The sequence below is a fragment of the Microtus oregoni genome, unplaced genomic scaffold (assembly GCF_018167655.1).
Source record: "Microtus oregoni isolate MIOR12 unplaced genomic scaffold, Mior012 000000F_ref0000247, whole genome shotgun sequence".
Classification (NCBI taxonomy): Eukaryota; Metazoa; Chordata; class Mammalia; order Rodentia; family Cricetidae; genus Microtus; species Microtus oregoni.
The window spans coordinates 94,199,177-94,217,797 of NW_024543059.1; positions in this window are offsets into that span (position 1 = coordinate 94,199,177).

The window sequence follows — 18,621 nt, forward strand, 5'->3', positions numbered from 1 at the left end:
AGGAAGAGAGCACAGGCCCCCCTCCCCCAGCTCCTTCTGCAGGGCTGTCTTTCTTACACACGACCCCCTCTCCCCCCCACAAGCCTGCGTTTTCTGCTAGGTCCTCTGCTCAGGAACAGTTTTCTGCTCCTACACTAAGGCGACCCACCCAGAGCGGTGAGTGCCTGCCTACCAGGCAGGCCTCAAGGACCCCCAAAAGGGAGCCCGGGCACCTTCAGCTTGTGCTCCAGGGGTGCCTGTGCACTCCTGGATCTCGTCCCGCCAGCCCGGTTTCTTCCTTTTGTCCCCGGATCATCGGGCTACCAGGTGGCCCTGTTTAGGTACTGAGGAGTTCCATCTGGACGGGCGACCCACCCAGAGCGGATCTCGCCCCACCTGTCAGGTTTTTTCCATTTGTCCCCGGGGATCATCGGATCATCGGGCTACCAGGAGGCCCTGTTTAGGTACTGAGGAGTTCCATCTGGACGGGTGAGTGTGTGCTTTCCAGGGGCAGACTGTCCCCCTCCCACAGCTCCTTCTGCAGGGCTGTCTTTCTTATACCCCTCCCCCCAAGAGCCTGTGTTATCTGCTAGGTCCTTTGCTCAGGAACAGTTTTCTGCTCCTACACTAAGTCTACCCACCCAGAGAGGTGAGTGCCTGCCTACTGGGCAGGCCTCAAGGACCCCAACCCCCGAAAGGAGCCCAGGCACCTTCAGCTTTTGCGGCAGGGTGTCCTGTGTTCTACTCGTCCCCAACCTGCCCCCCAAGTTCTCCCTTTTGTCCGCGGGTCATTGGACTACCAGGCGTCTATGTTTCAGTGCTGAGAAGTTCCATCTGGACTGGACGGTTCCTGCTTCTACACTGAAGAGTTACAACCAGAGAGTCAGTCACAGCAAAGTCTGGACCAAGACACCAGGCCTCTCCTGGCTCCATTTGAAGGAAGAGATGGGAAGGCACCAAGGCAAGAATTCCTCCAACAACCTGAAAGGCAACATGACATCACCAGAATCCAGAGATCCCGAAATAAGAAGAATTGTACACCCTACTCTAGAAGAATTAGAAGAAATTGACTCAAAAGTGAATTATATGAAAATAATAGAAGACCTTAAACAGGAGGTGAAAAACTGCCATAAACAATTAGAGATCACAAACAAAAAGGTAGAGGAAATGAATAAATCGCTCAAAGATACCCAAGAAAACCAAGAGAAATAAGAAAAAGCAATCAAACAGGTAAGGGAAGTGGTTCAAGACATGAAGAATGAAATGGAAGTAATGAAGAAAACACAAACCAAGGGAAGGATGGAGATGGAAAATCTGGGTAAACGAACAGGAAATACAGAGACAAGTACTACCAACATATTACAAGAGATAGAAGAAAGAATTTCAGACACTGAAGATACCATAGAGAAAATAAACACACTGATCAAAGAAAACAGCAAAGCCAACAAATTCTCATCACAAAACATTCAGGAAATCTGGGACACAATAAAAAGACCAAACCTAAGAATAACTGGGATAGAAGAAGGAGAAGAAGTACAGCTCAATGGTCCAGAAAATTTATTTAATAAAATTATAGAAGAAAATTTTCCCAACCTAAAGAAGGATATTCCTTTGAAGATTCAAGAAGCATACAGAGCACCAAATATACTGGACCAAAAAGAAATCTCCTCGCCATATAATAATAAAAACACAAAACATACAGAATAAAAAAGAATATTAAGAGCTGCAAAGGAAAAAGGCCAAGTTACTTATAAAGGTAAACCTATCAGACTTACACCTGATTTCTCTATGGAAACAATGAAAGCCAGAAGGTCCTGGATAGATGTACTGCAGAAACTAAGAGACCATGGATGCAAGCCCAGACTACTATATCCAGCCAAGCTTTCGTTCACTAAAAATGGAGAAAACAAAATTTTCCAGGATAAAAACAAATTTAAACAATACGTAGCCACAAATCCAGCATTACAGAAAGTAATAGAAGGAAAATCACAAACCAAGGAGTCCAACAAAAACCACAATAACTCAAACATCTAGAGACCCTTCACCAGCACAACTCAAAGAAAGGAAACACACAAACTCTACTACTAAAAAAGTGACCGGAATTAACAACCACTGGTCATTAATATCACTTAAGGTTAATGGGCTCAACTCACCTATAAAAAGGCACAGGCTAAGAGATTGGATATGAAAACAGGATCCAACATTCTGCTGTTTAGAAGAAACACACCTAACCCACAAAGACAGGCACCTACTCAGAGTAAAGGGATGGGAAAATGTTTATCAAGCAAATGGACCTAAGAAACAAGCAGGTGTGGCCATACTAATTTCCAACAAAGTTGACTTCAAACAAATCAATCAGAAGAGATGGAGAGGGACATTTTATACTCATAACAGGAACAATTCATCAGGATGAAGTTTCAATCCTGAATATCTATGCCCCTAATATAAAAGCACCCACTTATGTAAGAGAAACATTACTAAAACTCAAGTATGCCATCAAACCGCACACACTAATAGTAGGAGACTTCAACACTCCTCTCTCACCAATGGACAGGTCAATCAGACAGAAACCTAACAGAGAAATAAGAGAATTAATGGAGGTAATGAATCAAATGGACTTAACAGACATCTATAGAACATTCCACCCAAATAGGAAAGAATATACGTTCTTCTCTGCAGCTCATGGAACCTTCTCGAAAATTGACCACATACTGGGTAACAGCGCAAACTTCCACAGTTACAAAAAAATATTCGTAACCTCCTGTGTCTTATCAGATCACCATGGATTAAATTTAGAATTCAACAACAATGCTACCCCCAGAAAGCCTACAAACTCATGGAAACTGAACAGTCAACTACTGAACCACACCTGGATCAAGGAAGAAATAAAGAAAGAACTTAAAGTCTTCCTCAAATTAATGAAAATAAAGAAACAACCTACTCAAACTTATGGGACACTATGAAAGCAGTCCTGAGAGGAAAGTTCATAGCACTAAGTGCCCACTTAAAGAAAACAGAAAAAGCACACATTGGAGACTTAACAGCCCACCTGAAAGCTCTAGAAAAAAAGAAGCAGACTCACCTAGGAGGAGTAGAAGACTGGAAATAATCAATCTGAGGGCTGAAATCAAGAAAATAGAAACACAGAAAACAATACAAAGAATCAATGAAACAAAAAGCTGGTTCCTGGAGAAAATCAACAAGATTGATAAACCCCTATCCAAATTTCAAACAGCAGAGAGAGAATATGCAAATTAATAGGATCAGAAATGAAAAGGGGGACATAACCACAGACACAGAAGAAATTCAGAGAATCGTTAGATCTTACTACAAAAGCCTGTATGCCACAAAACTGGAAAATGTAAAAGAAATGGACTTTTTTTAGATAAATACCATATACCAAAGTTAAACCAGGACCAGGTGAATGACCTAAACAGACCTGTTAGTCGCGAAGAATTAGAAGCTGCTATCAAAAACCTCCCTACCAAAAAAAGCCCAGGACCAGATGGTTTCAATGCAGAATTCTAGCAGAACTTCCAAGAAGAGCTAACACCTATACTCCTTAATGTATTTCACAATATAGAAACAGAAGACTCATTGCCAAATTCCTTTTATGAAGCTACAGTCACTCTGTCAACAAAACCGCACAAAGACTCAACCAAGAAGGAGAATTACAGGTCAATCTCACTCATGAATATCGACGCAAAAATCCTCAACAAAATACTGGCAAACCGAATCCAAGAACACATCCAAAAAATTATCCATTATGATCAAGTAGGCTTCATTCCTGAGAAGCAGGGCTGGTTCAACATACAAATATCTATCAATGTAATCCATCATATAAATAAACTGAAAGAAAAAATCCATATGATCATTTCATTAGATGCTGAAAAAGCATTTGACAAAATCCAACATCCCTTTATGATAAAAGTATTGGAGAGATTAGGGATACAAGGGTCATACCTAAATATAATAAAAGCTATATACAGCAAGCCGACAGCTAACATCAAATTAAATGGAGAGAAACTCAAAGCCATCCCACTAAACTCAGGAACACGACAAGGCTGTCCACTCTCGCCATACCTCTTCAATATAGTGCTTGGAGTTCTAGCAATAGCAATAAGACAACATAATGGGATCAAGGGGATTCAAATTGGAAAGGAAGAAGTTAAACTTTCGTTATTTGCAGATGATATGATAGTGTACATAAGCGACCCCCAAAACTCCACCAAAGAACTTTTACAGCTGATAAACAGCTTTAGTAATTTGGCAGGATACAAGATCAACTCCAAAAAATCAGTCGCCCTCTTATACACAAAGGATATGGAAGCAGAGAGGGAAATCAGAGAAGCTTCACCTTTCACGATAGCCACAAACAGCATAAAATATCTTGGGGTAACTCTAACCAAGGAAGTGAAAGATCTATTTGACAAGAACTTTAAGGCATTGATGAAAGAAATTGAAGAGGACACCAGAAAATGGAAGGATATCCCCTGCTCTTGGATTGGGAGGATCAACATAGTAAAAATGGCAATTATACCAAAGGCAATTTATAGATTCAATACAATCCCCATCAAGATCCCATCAAAATTCTTCACAGATCTTGAGAGGACAATAATCAACTTTATATGGAAAAACAAAAAACCCAGGATAGCCAAAACAATCCTATGCAATAAAGGATCTTCTGGAGGCATTACCATCCCTGACTTCAAACTCTATTACAGAGCTACAGTAATGAAAACAGTGTGGTACTGGCATAAAAACAGAGAAGTCAACCAATGGAATCATATAGAAGACCAGGATTTTAACCCACAAACCTATGAACACCTCATTTTCGATAAAGGAGCTAAAAGTATACAATGGAAGAAAGAAAGCATCTTTAACAAATGGTGCTGGCAAAACTGGATGTCAACCTGTAGAAGAATGAAAATAGACCCATATCTATCACCATGCACAAAACTCAAGTCCAAATGGATTAAAGACCTCAATATCAGTTCGAACACACTGAACCTGATAGAAGAGAAAGTAGGAAATACCCTACAACAGATAACCCCAGCAGCACAGACGTTAAGGACCACATTGAATAAATGGGACCTACTAAAACTGAGAAGCTTCTATAAAGCAAAGGACACTGTCACTAAGACAAAAAGGCAACACACTGACTGGGAGAAGATCTTTACCAACTCTGCAACAGACAAAGGTCTGATCTCCAAAATATATAGAACTCAAGAACCTAGACTTTAAAATGCTAATTAACCCAATTAAAAAATGGGGCACTGAACTGAACAGAGAATTCTCAACAGAAGAAGTTCAAATGGCTAAAAGACACTTAAGGTCATGCTCAACCTCCTTAGCAATCAGGGAAATGCAAATCAAAACAACTTTGAGATATCATCTTACACCTGTCAGAATGGCTAAAATCAAAAACTCCAATGATAGCCTTTGCTGGAGAGGCTGTGGAGGAAGGGGTACCCTCATCCATTGCTGGTGGGAATGCAATCTTGTGCAACCACTTTGGAAATCAGTGTTTCGGTTTCTCAGGAAATTCGGGATCAACTTACTCCTGGACCCAGCAATACCACTCTTGGGAATATACCCAAGAGATGCCCGATCATATGACAAAAGCATTTGTTCAACTATGTTCATAGCAGTATTATTTGTAATAGCCAGATCCTGGAAACAACCTAGATGCCCTTCAATGGAAGAATGGATGAAGAAAGTATGGAATATATACACAGTAGAGTACTATGCTGCGGTAAAAAACAATGACTTCTCGAATTTTGCATGCAAATGGATGGTAATAGAAAACACTATCCTGAGTGAGGTAACCCAGGCCCAAAAAGATGAACATGGGATGTACTCACTCATAATTGGTTTCTATCCATAAATAAGGGTCACGGAGTCTACAATTGGTGAACCTAAGGAAGCTAAATAAGAAGGTGAACCCAAGGAAAAACATATAGTTATCCTCTTGGCTAAGGGAAGTAGACAAAATTGCCGGGGAGGAAAGTGGGATCTTGGAGGTGGGGTGGGTTGGAGGTAAGGGGCGATTGGAGAGAAAAGTGAGAAGGGAGGATGGGGGGAACTTGGGGAAACAGGATGATTGGGATAAAGGAAGGCTGGATAGGGGAGCACGGAAGCACAATTCTTAGTTAAGGGAGCCACCTTAGGGCTGGCAAGAGACTTGAACCTAGAGTGGCTCCCAGGAGCCCAAGGCGATGTCCCCAGTTAGTTCCTTGGGCAGCTGAGGATAGGGAACCTGAAACGACCCTATCCTATAGCAATACTGACGAATATCTTGCATATCACCATAGAACCTTCATCTGGTGATGGATGGAGATAGAGACAGAGACCCACACTGGATCACTGGACTGAGCTCCCAAGGTCCCAATGAGGAGCGGAAGGAGGGAGAACATGAGCAAGGAAGTCAGGACCACGAGGGGTGCACCCACCCACTGAGACAGTGGAGCTGATCTATTGGGAGCTCACCAAGGCCAGCTGGACTTGGACTGAAAAAGCATGGGATAAAACCCGACTCTCTGAACATGGCGAACAATGAGGTATGATGAGAAGCCAAGGACAATGGCACGGGGTTTTGGTCCTACTTCATGTTCTGGCTTTGTGGGAGCCTAGCCAGTTTGGATGTTCACCTTCCTAGACATGGACGGAGGGGGGAGGACCTTGGACTTTCCACAGGGCAGGGAACCCTGACTGCTCTTTGGACTGGAGAGGGAGGGGGAGAGGAGTGTAGAGAGGGGGAGAAGGGTGGGAGGAGGGGGCTGGGAAATGGGAGCCTGGGAGGAGGGGGAAACTTTTTTTTTCCTTTTCTCAATAAAAAAAAAATTGTTTCTAGGAATGCCCTGTTTACAGTTACTTTTAAGATGACCTTGTATGTCACAATTGAAACATGTAATGTTTTGATTTTTCTTTAAACCTTTGGAAATCAGCTCTCCTATTCTGAGGGGGTCCAGGGAAAGCCCAGATTACACTGGGAAAAAAAGAAAGAAAACCTAGCCAGTGACATAGTGACTTCAGCTCTGTGAAACTCCAGTCTATACTAATGTCTGAAAAGCCACAAACAAGATGATTTTTTGTGAATCTGTACCCCCAAAGTTGGATGCAGATGTTGCACAAATTCTAACTGGTCTTAATAATAAAAACCCTGAGTCAGATATAAGGTAATATTGAAAGATGAGAAGCAGAGCATCCGGCCATTGGTTCTTACCCTACAAAATCCTCAGACTGAATGGGGCATTCTTTCTCTACAAGTTCTCAGACTGAATGACATTTATATAAAATCTCAGACTGAATCTGAGCTCCTGTCTCCTCCCACCTTATATTTATTTTTCAACCCAGTCATATCATTCCTGTCTCTACCTCCCTAGTTATGGGATCACCTTTGTGTTAGCACTGTTTCTCTTTTAGACAGATTCAATCTTGTGTAGCCCAGTATGACCTGAACTCACTATGATCGCTCTGCCTCCATCACCTTATTGCTGGGATTAAAGGTGTGTACCACCACTACCTGACCTCTATGGCTAACTAGTGGCTTAGCTATGCACTCTAATTTTCAGGAAAGTTTTATTTGTTAGGTAAAAAAATATCACCAAAATGATAGGATTTAACAGACCAGACTTGGAAGTTGTTTTTCCCACCATATTCCCTTGACTTAGAAAGGTTAAATGATTCCACCCAACTTCAAGGGATGCTGGGAAACAAGGTTTAATTATATGCCCAGGAAGAAAATATTACTTTTTGCAAATAGTTATCATTCTTTGGCTATATGAACACAAATTAGTAAGCATTCAAATACAATGTGTCAAATTCTGTAAATTTAAATAGTATGAGTAAAAATGGGCAAGGTCAGGTAATGTTTAAACTGAGACCTCACAATAAGAAAGCCAAAGGTAGTGAGCAGAGGATATTGTAGGATCATGTGAATGTGTACACCTTCAGGTAAGTGAGAGCATAAGGAATCCAAGAACCTACTAGAAGACCAGGATGGCAGTCTTAGTGTTTCTATTGCTGTGAAGAGACACCATGACCACACCAACACTTATAAGGAAAACATTTAATTGTGTCTGGCTTACAGTTCATATGTTAGTTCATTGTAGTCATGGTGGAGAACTTAATAGCATGCAGGTATACATGGTGCTGGAGAAGTAGCTGAGAGTTCTACATCTGGATCCACATGCAGCAGGAGGAGCGAGACATAGTGGGCCTGACTTGAACATCTGACATCTCAAAGCCCACCCCATTGACACATTTCCTCCAACAAGGACACACCTCCTAACAGTGCCACACCCTATGAGCCTACAGGGGCCATTTTCATTCAAATCATCACAGTGGCCAAGTACAGGAAGAGTGGTATGAGAGAAGCTGGACAGGTAGGCAGGGCCACATCTATTAAAGAGTTAGTCCTAATAGCAACAGCAAGACGCAGTATGACTCGTGTTTCTAGAAGGATATTGAAACAGGACTGCTTCTGGCCCAATTTCAGTGGGAGGCCTCAACTACCCCCATGTTCCACAGTGAGTGTTTGAGCCAGATTACCTGTTTGCTGGGCATGTACCTCAGGGGCAGAGTTCTTACCTAGCCTATGGGTCTTGGTTTAGTGAGGTACAAGATAATGAAGCAAACTCACAACCTAGTGCTGTGGGTCCTTGCTCCCATACCCCTCTTAAGGCGGCATACCTAGTGTGCTGAAGCTGAGGATAGGAGCAGACAGTTGAATTTGGGAAGACTTCTATGGAAAGAGTCTTTATAGGTCATGAGATTGGGGAAAGGGCACAAGTTCATTTGCTTCTTCTCAGGCCGGTCATGAAAACTTTATTGCAACCAAAAAGAGGGTTAGCTAGTACTCTCTAGTCACAGAGGTACGTGGGAAATATTTTTTTGGTACTCAAGTAAGGAACTTCTTGGAAAATAACAGCAACATTTCACTGGAAGGCCAAAGGAATGAGATTGTTGATAGGAGTACACACTTGGGTACATTAAAGAAGGATCACACTTAAGAGGCCTTTGACCCACAATTGACAAAGTGTTTTAGCAGAAAGTGTCCAGCTGTACCCAAGGCTTTGTCACTTGGATGGAACTTGTCAGGGGACACTGCAGAGGACCCCCCAAGCTGCTCCAAAAAGGTCCTGAGGAGATTTCTTCCACATTTAGGGAACCAGCCCAGGCTATCATAAACCCTGTCTCAGAAACAGGTTACCCCAAGAGCACGATTCTACCACTCCTTCTGTGCCCAGAGTGCATCAAAGCTGTCAGACAGCTGTGCCTGTTCTGGGAGGCACCCCTGGCCCTTATCATTCCTTCCACCCCTTGCTGGTCAATGGTCAGCAGAGAGAATGAAGTGGATGAGAGCCAGAAGGGAGGAGATGGCTTCCACCACAAAAGCCACCAACCCAAGCAAGTTTGGACGGATATTGGAGAGGAAGCCTTTGCTGAAAAGGAAGTTCAGAGTTTTCACCAACATGCCAGGCTGGGCATTTTCACTATTGAAATGATACTACTTTAGGACGGGGTGGAGAGGGCGGGGCAAAGAACTTGCCCTAGCTGCTGGGAAAGAACGTGTTTTACTGCTGACTTGAACAGGCTAGGAGGAGCAAAGCTGTTTGCTGTCTTGCGTGAGCTTCTGCTCCCACTTAGGAGTTACCTGTTTTAAGCAACCCCCAGGCTGTGGTGTGGGAATCAGTTTAGAAGACAGCAATGGGGAGGTAGGGGCTGACCACTGAATCCTCCACATTCTAGGCGGATTAGTCCCTCTTCTGTTGCCATGACAAATACCCGACACAAGCAGGAAAGACTGATTTTGTCTCATGGTTCAGCGGGTCTGCGGTCGGCTGCCTCTGTTGTTCGTGGATTGTGATACACATCACGGCACAGGGGAACACAAGAGCAAAGTTGCTCACTCTCTGACCACCGAAGAGCAGACCCAGAGTGAAAGACCCACAAAGGACTGGATGGTTCTTACACACTTGGGTCAGGTCTCCTTTAGTATAATCCTTGTAGAAAACACCCTCACAGACAACCCAGAAGTGTTCTTTACCGATATCCTCAGTGCTTTACAATTCAATCAAGTGTACAATCACGACTAACCAAAAAGCTCCCTGTGTGACTTGGGGCAAGTTACGTATCTTCTCTGTATGCTGTTCCATCAGCTTGAAGTGGGAATGGACTAGAATCTCTTACGGAGCTGCTAAGAGGACTAAACGCAGAAAAACAGGTAAAGTACTTAAAGAGTTCCTGAGCCATAGCAAGAATTATGAGGTTTTCATTATATTTATTTTAAAAGTTGCTGTAGTACCAGACCAGATGTGAGATAAGATTGACGTGGACTACCTTTAAGCACAGAATGTGAAAAGTTCAGGATGTATTTCTGAGTCAAGGTCAGCAGCAAGTGGAAAGGAAAGTGAGGGAGAGAGAGGATGAGAATCACTTCCAGGTTTCTGGCTGGGACACCAGGATGGACAGAATTGAGAGTGAGGAGGATGGGAGCTGGATGCTGACCTCATAGAAACCCCAAGTTATGGATGCTTTAGAAAGGCCTTGTTTCCAGAACACTGCAAGAGTTGAGGGTCAAGTTCTGACATTTAAATTATGTAAGATAAGTGATCTTTCCAAAAGTTGTTTCTCTGTTTTAGAAAAAAGGGCCAGGTTTAAGTTTATATAATTAAATTTATATATGACAGACTTTTCTTTCAAGAATCAAGAATGCCAGGGGATAATAATCCTTGAGGACTGAGCACTGTTAGAGAAAACAATGGTACAATATTAATTCTCAAACTGTGGCTGGAGAGCTGGCTCAGTTTGTAAGAACACAGGCTATTCTTGCAGAGGATCCATATTTGGTTCCTGATGCTCATGTCAGGTGGCTCACAACCACCAGCAATTCCAGCTGCAGGAGATCTGGTACCTTCTTCTGCCTCTATGGGTAGCCCCACACACATGGAATTCACACACACACACACACACACACACAAAATAAAAAATCTCTAAAAATCCTAACACTATGACATGCCTTCTCTTTTTCTTTTATCTTCTTCTTTGTTTCTTTCGGGTGCTGGGGATTGAACGCACAGCACTACGCATACCCGGGATCTACTACCAGGCTATGCCCCATCCCTGCAAAGCACTCTTACAAATTTGTTAATTAATAAGCATAATAAACAACATCCATACATCTATACCCTGGGGTTTGTTATATAATCTTCAGGCCATTTTTCAAAATCTAACCCTTTATAAATCATATTTTTAATCCTTTTTAGAAAACACCTTGTATGGTTTGTCATTTACCTTTGTTGCCAGGGCGACACCCTTATTCACATCCTAAAGATATGCTGGGGATACAAGAAGCTTTTGTTCTTTGGTAGAAACCCCCCTTTTTTTTTGTCTTCTGGGGATAAAAATAGGTGTTGAGAACCCTCTTTCTCTTCTGCATTTTGACAGGGGCTGTCTGTATTACTCTGCCTGGCTTGCTAGGGGCTGCAAGAGCATTTGTATCAGATACCAGAGTTGACTGGTGAATAAATGGCTCAGTCCTGAAGTTTTGTAAAGACTAGAAAAATCACCAAGACCTCTTTGTAGTTCTCATATGCTGTCATCAGCAGAGCTTGCTTCCCAGTTCGTTTTCTTTATATATATATATATATATATATATATATATATATATATATATATATATATCTTATTAGATTTTTTTAAAATACCAATCCAAGTTCCCACTCCCTCCCCTTCTTCCATTTCCTCCACATACCCTCCTACCCCACCCCACTCCACTCCTCAGAGAGGGTGAGGCACATTGCTTTTTGGAAGGTTCAAGGCACTCCCTACTATGTCTAGGTTGATCAATGTATCCATCCAAAGAGAATAGGTCCCCAAAAAGCCAGTACATTCAGTAGGGATAAGTCCTGGTGCCACTGCCAGTGGCCCCTCAGTCTGACCCAGTCATGCAGCTGTCAACCACATTCAGAGGGACTAGTTTCATCCTATGCTTGTTCCTTTCCAGTCCGGCTAGAGTTAGTGAGCTCCCATTAGCTCAGGTAGACTGTTTCCGTGGGTGAACCCCTCACAGTCTTGACCAAGAGGTCATATTCTCATTCCTCCCACTCTTCAACTGGAGCAATAGAGGAGAGGGGGCCCGATCTTGACTTGTCCTGTACTCAGACTGATGAGTATCTTAAATATCACCATAGAACCTTCATCCAGCAACTGATGGAAACAGAGGCAAAGACCCACACCATAGCACTGGACTGAGCTCCCAGTTTCTTGATAGCACTTCATAAGATGCAGAGTCCCACAGAGGGGGTCACAAAGCATCACCACAGTCCTGGAATATCGGAGGGTGATCCTGGGGAGGACTCCTAGTAAGGATATGGAGGCTGAACTGATAATCTTTTGTAGCCAGGCAATGCTTTCAGTGGTGAGATGTTTATTCAGTTGAGTTGTTAGTCAAGAAGTTCCTGTGGAGATCTCTACACAACTCAGGCAGATGGAAGGACAGAAGGTTGTCCTCTGAAAAGTGGCAGCCAGGCACCATCACCATCATCATCTCATTGAACATCAAGAGGTCTACCTGGTGTGGGCTTGGAAGACTTCACCCCTATATTCCAGGCTCTTTGGTGCAAGAATGTACTCTGCAGGCTATGGAAAGAGAACCTGGACACCAACCCAACCACAAAACCTCCCACCTACAATCAATCTGTTCTGCCTGTACAATGTGCAGAACATGTGTGCATAGCCAACTGATGTTTGGTTTAACTTGAAGTCCACCTATGAGAGGAAGACCATGCCCTATGCTGCTTGGATGCCCAGGACTGAGAGACTAAATAGCTCAGAGCCCTATGGTAGAACCAAACATGACTGGTAAAAGAGAAAAAACAAATGAACAAATCAATGGGCTGATTCCTAATGATATTCTCCTATACTCATAGATTGGTGCCTTGTCCAGTCATCATCAGAGAGGCTTCCTCTGACAGCAGATAGGAGGGGATGCAGAGACCCACAGCCAGAAATTATGTGGAGAGAGTCTAAACTGGAGGTCTCCATCAGGTCCCTTTCCTTGGAGATTGGGGAACCCCGAAGAAGAGGGGATCATGCACTAGTGACACATACTGGTCCCACTGCCAGTGTCCCCACAAACTGCCCAAGTCATATACTATCACCCACATTCAGAGGGCTAAGTTCAGTCCTATGCAGGTTCCCCAGTTGTCAACTTGGAGTCAGTGAACTCCCACTAGCTTGAATCAGCTGTTTCTGTCGGTTTCCCCATTATGGTCTTGACCCTTTTGCTCATATATTGCTCTTCCCTCTCTTGGACTGGACTCCAGGAGCTCGGCCCAGTGCTTAGGGATGGATCTCTACACCTACTTCTAACAGTTACTGGACGAATGTTCTATGTTGACAAGGTAGTCATCAATGTGATTACAGGAGAAGGGCAGGTAAGGCACCTTCTCCACTATTGCTTAGATTCTTAGCTGGGGACATCCTTATAGATTCCTGCAAATTTTCCTAGTGCCAGGTTTCTAGTTAACCCCCCAAATGATTCCCTTTATTAAGGTAACTCTTTCCTTGCTCTCCTTCTCTGTCCTTTTCCCAATCTGACCTTCCCCATCCCTCATGTTCTCCTTCCCCTTTCTTTCCTCTCTACTCTTCTTCCACTCTCCATCGGCCCCCACGCTTCCAACTTATTCAGGTCTTGTCTATTTCACCTTCTCTCTCTTAGAATCCTCCTTGTTTTCTGGATTCTCTGGGGGTTATGAACTGTAGATTGGTTACCCTTTGCTTTATGTCTAATATCCACTTATGAGCAAGTAGATACTGTGCTTGTCTTTCTGGGTCTGGGGGACCTCAAAGTGGCATTTTTTTTTCCTGTACAACGACTTTGGAAATCAGTATGGCAGTTTCTTAGAAAATTGAGAATCAATCTACCTCAAGACTCAGCAATACCACTCTTGGGCATATACCCAAAGGATGCACACTCATACCACAAGGGCATCTGCTCAGCTATGTTCATAACAGCGTTATTTGTAATATCCAGAACCTGGAAACAATGATTTGATTCCTTTGAAAAACGATGTCTCTTGGCTCAGATATCCTACTGATTCTGCCTCCCTAGCACTAGGATTAAAAGCATGTATCATTTTATAAGGCACTTTTCATTTGGGTTCTGTGGCTCAAACTCAATATCCCTATTACCCCTGGTAATCTTTCTATAAAGGATTCAAGTCACCCTTCAAGTATCATAAAAGGTATCAGAAAAAATACACTTGATGAATTAAATAACAAACCCTTAATAATATGTAGCAAAATAATACATGAACCAAAATAGACGAGAAAAGGAAATTGATGATGAAAAGTATGTTTATCATGACCTTTGCTGTACTCATTTTCTTTAACACTGTTAGAATGTTAAAACCATGTTAGGTTGTTGTATAGCAATTTTCTCAATGTAAACCTCTATTTTTGAGGTTAAAAAAACACTTTAGGACAGGAATGTTTTAAAGGGAAGTGAAACATTTCATACTGCAGGGAAGCTCATTAAGTTTGGGACATGAACTCAAAATAACTTCAGGAAGACCTTGAAAATGACCACTCACAAGGCCCTCCTCCAGCTGAAAGACACTCTGAGAAAAGTCAGCTTTCCAGAAGATTCTCAGACAAGATAAGCTACCCCCAAAAAGCAAAGATCAGCCCAGATGCCTAGAATAGGCTCAGACTACCTGAGCTATCTGGAAAGGGTATTCTTGAACCTGTTGGAATGGACTGCAAGTGGTGTTGTGTACTGCAGGTTTTGTTTTCATGAGCAGTTGTCCATAATGAGGTGGGGTTGGGTAATACAGTTTGGAAGTCATTCCTGTTCCTCTAAATAACCTGCCATATACATTCTTGTTAATAACCCCAATAAAATTTATTGGTGCACCAAGTTGGACTTTAGTGGTATTCATACTTTGGTCTGCAATCAATCAGTTTCCTATCTGGTGTGAGAAGATATCTGAACTTGAATGAGGTCACCAAGAAAATTAGCAGGTAGAAACAGAGAAGCAAACAAAGAAACTGAAGCCTGGGGCACATAAAATATTAGATTAGGAAGAGAAGGAATCAGCAAGGAAATAGACTCAGTCATGATTCACTGAGGCATAAGGGAAATATGTATCAAATATGAAAAAAAGGGGTCAGAACTCAGTTACCTTTGTACCTAATAAAAATATATGGAGGGCGGAGGCAGCCGGAACACCGGACAGCGGAGGCGGGCGGAGGATGCCCTCCGCAGCCGGCAGGGACCGACTGGGACCAGCTGGGACTGGCTGGGACCGAAGCGGCAGCAGAGGACACAGGCCGGAGGCCGCGGGAACCATCCTGGCAGCAGAAGCAGGCTGCAGGGACCGCACGCAACACTGAGAGCAGATCGCCCCACTACAATTAAATCAAAGAGCATGAAAACACCAGAACCCAATGATCTTACAACAGAAGGTCTTCAACACCCTAACACAGAAGAAGTGGAAAAAAAATTGACTTTATGAAAGCAATAGAGTCCCTTAAACAACATGTGAAAAATGCACTTATAGAAATGGATGAGAAGTATAACCAATAATTTGAAGAAATGAGTAAATACGTACATAATACCCTGGGAAACCAAGAAAGAATGATCAAACAGGTAATGGGAACAGTTCAAGAATTGAAAACTGAAATGGAAGCAAGGAAGAAAACACAAACTGAGGACCAGCTGGATATGGAAAATCTAGGTCAACGAGCAGAGCCTACAGAAACAAGCATAATCAATAGAATACAAGAAATAGAAGAAAGAATCTCAGATTCTGAGGACACCATAGAGAAAATAAACGCTCTGATCAAAGAAAACTGCAAAGTCAACAGATTCTCATCACAAAACATTCAGGAATTATGGGACACAATAAAAAGACCAAACCTAAGAATAATAGGAATAGAAGAAGGAGAAGAGTCACAGCTCAAAGGCCCAGAAAATATTTTGAACAAAATTATGGAAGAAAACTTTCCCAACATAAAAAAAGATATTCCTTTGAATATTCAAGAAGCATACAGAACACCAAACAGACTGGAACAAAGAAAAACATGGCCTCGCCATATAATAATCAAAACACAAAATATACAGGTTAAAGAAAGAATACTAAGAGCTGCAAAGGAAAAAGGCCAAGTTACTTATAAAGGTAAACCTATCAGACTTACACCTGATTTCTCTATGGAAACAATGAAAGCCAGAAGGTCCTGGATAGAAGTACTGCAGAAGCTAAGAGACCATGGATGCAAGCCCAGACTACTAGACCCAGCCAAGCTTTAGTTCACTATAAATGGAGAAAACAAGACATTCCAGGATAAGAACAAATTTAAACAATACATAGCCACGAATCCAGCCCTACAGAAAATAATAGAAGGAAAATCGCAACCCAAGGAATCCAACATTGCCAACACTGCCTACAATAACTGAGGCATCTAGTGACCCTTCACTAGCACAACTCAAAGAAGGGAGACACACAAATTCTACTTCCAAAAACAATAAGAATATCCGGCGTAAACAACCACTGGTCATTAATATCACTTAATATTAATGGTCTCAATTCACCTATAAAAAGGCACAGGCTAAGAAATTGGATACGAAAACAGGATCCAACATTCTGCTGTTTGCAAGAAACACATCTCAACCACAAAGACAGGCATCTACTCAGAGTAAAGGGTTGGGAAAAGGTCTTTCAAGCAAATGGTCCTAAGAAAAAAGCAGGTGTGGCCATATTAATTTCTAACAAAACTGACTTCAAACTAAAATCAATCAGAAGAGATCGAGATGGACACTTTATACTCATAACAGGAACAATTTGTCAGGATGACGTCTCAATCCTGAATATTTACGCCCCTAATATAAAAGCACCCACTTATGTAAAAGAAATATTACTAAAACTCAAGGCAGACATCAAACCACACACACTAGTAGTAGGAGACTTCAATATACCTCTCTCAGCAATGGACAGGTCAATCAGACAGAAACCTAATAGAGAAGTAAGAGAACTACTGGAGGTAATGAAGCAAATGGACTTAACAGACATCTATAGAACATTCCACCCAAATGGGAAAGAATATACCTTCTTCTCTGCAACTCATGGAACCTTCTCGAAAATTGACCACATACTCGGAAACAAAGGAAACCTCCACAGATACAAAAAAAATCAGTGTCCACCTGTGTCTTCTCAGATCACCATGGATTAAAGTTAGAATTCAACAACAATCCTACGTCCAGAAAGCCGACAAACTTATGGAAACTGAACAGTCAACTACTGAACCACACCTGGATCAAGGAAGAAATCAAGAAAGAAATTAAAGTCTTCCTTGAATTTAATGAAAATAAAGGGACAACATACTCAAACCTATGGGGCACTATGAAAGCAGTGCTAAGAGGAAAGTTCATAGCACTAAGTGCCCACTTAATGAAAACAGAGAAAGCATACTTCGGAGATTTAACAGCACACCTGAAAGCTTTAGAAAAAAAAGAAGCAGACGTGCCCAGGAGGAGTAGAAGACTGGAAATAATCAAACTGAGGGTGGAAATCAACAAAATAGAAACACAGAAAACAGTCCAAAGAATCAATGAAACAAAAAGTTGGTTCTTAGAGAAAATCAACAAGATCGACAAACCCCTATCCAAACTAATTAAATGACAGAGAGAGAACACGCAAAAAAATAAGATCAGAAATGAAAAGGGGGACATAACCACAGACATAGAGGAAATTCAGAGACTCATTAGATCTTACTACAAAAGCCTGTATGCCACAAAACTAGAAAATGTAAAAGAAATGGACATTTTTTAAGATAAGTACCACATACCAAAGCTAAACCAAGACCAGGTGAACGATCTAAATAGACCTGTTAGTCGCTAAGAACTAGAAACCGTTATCAAAAATCTCCCTTCCAAAAAAAGCCCAGGACCAGATGGTTTCAATGTAGAATTCTATCAGAACTTCCAAGAAGAGCTAATACCTATACTCCTTAATGTATTTCACAATATAGAAACAGAAGAGTCATTGCCAAATTCCTTTTATGAAGCTACAGTTACCCTGATAGCAAATCCACACAAAGACCCAACCAAGAAAGAGAATTACAGGCCTATCTCACTCATGAATATCGTCGCAAAAATCTCAATAAAATACTGGCAAACCGAATCCAAGAACACATTAGAAAAATTATCCATCATGATCAAGTAGGCTTCATCCCAGAGATGCAGGGCTGGTTCAACATACAAAAATCTATCAATGTAATCCATCATATAAATAAACTGAAAGAAAAAAACCATATGATCATTTCATTAGATGCTGAAAAAGCATTTGACAAAATTCAACACCCCTTTATGATAAAAGTCTTCGAGAGATTAGGGATACAAGGGTCATACCTAAATATAATAAAAGCTATATACAGCAAGCCGACAGCTAACATTAAATTAAATGGAGAAAAACTCAAAGCCATCCCACTAAAATCAGGAACACGACAAGGCTGTCCACTCTCTCCATACCTCTTCAATATAGTGCTTGAAGTTCTAGCAATAGCAATAAGACAACATAAGGGGATCAAAGGGATTTTTATCGGAAAAGAAGAAGTTAAGCTCTCGTTATTTGCAGA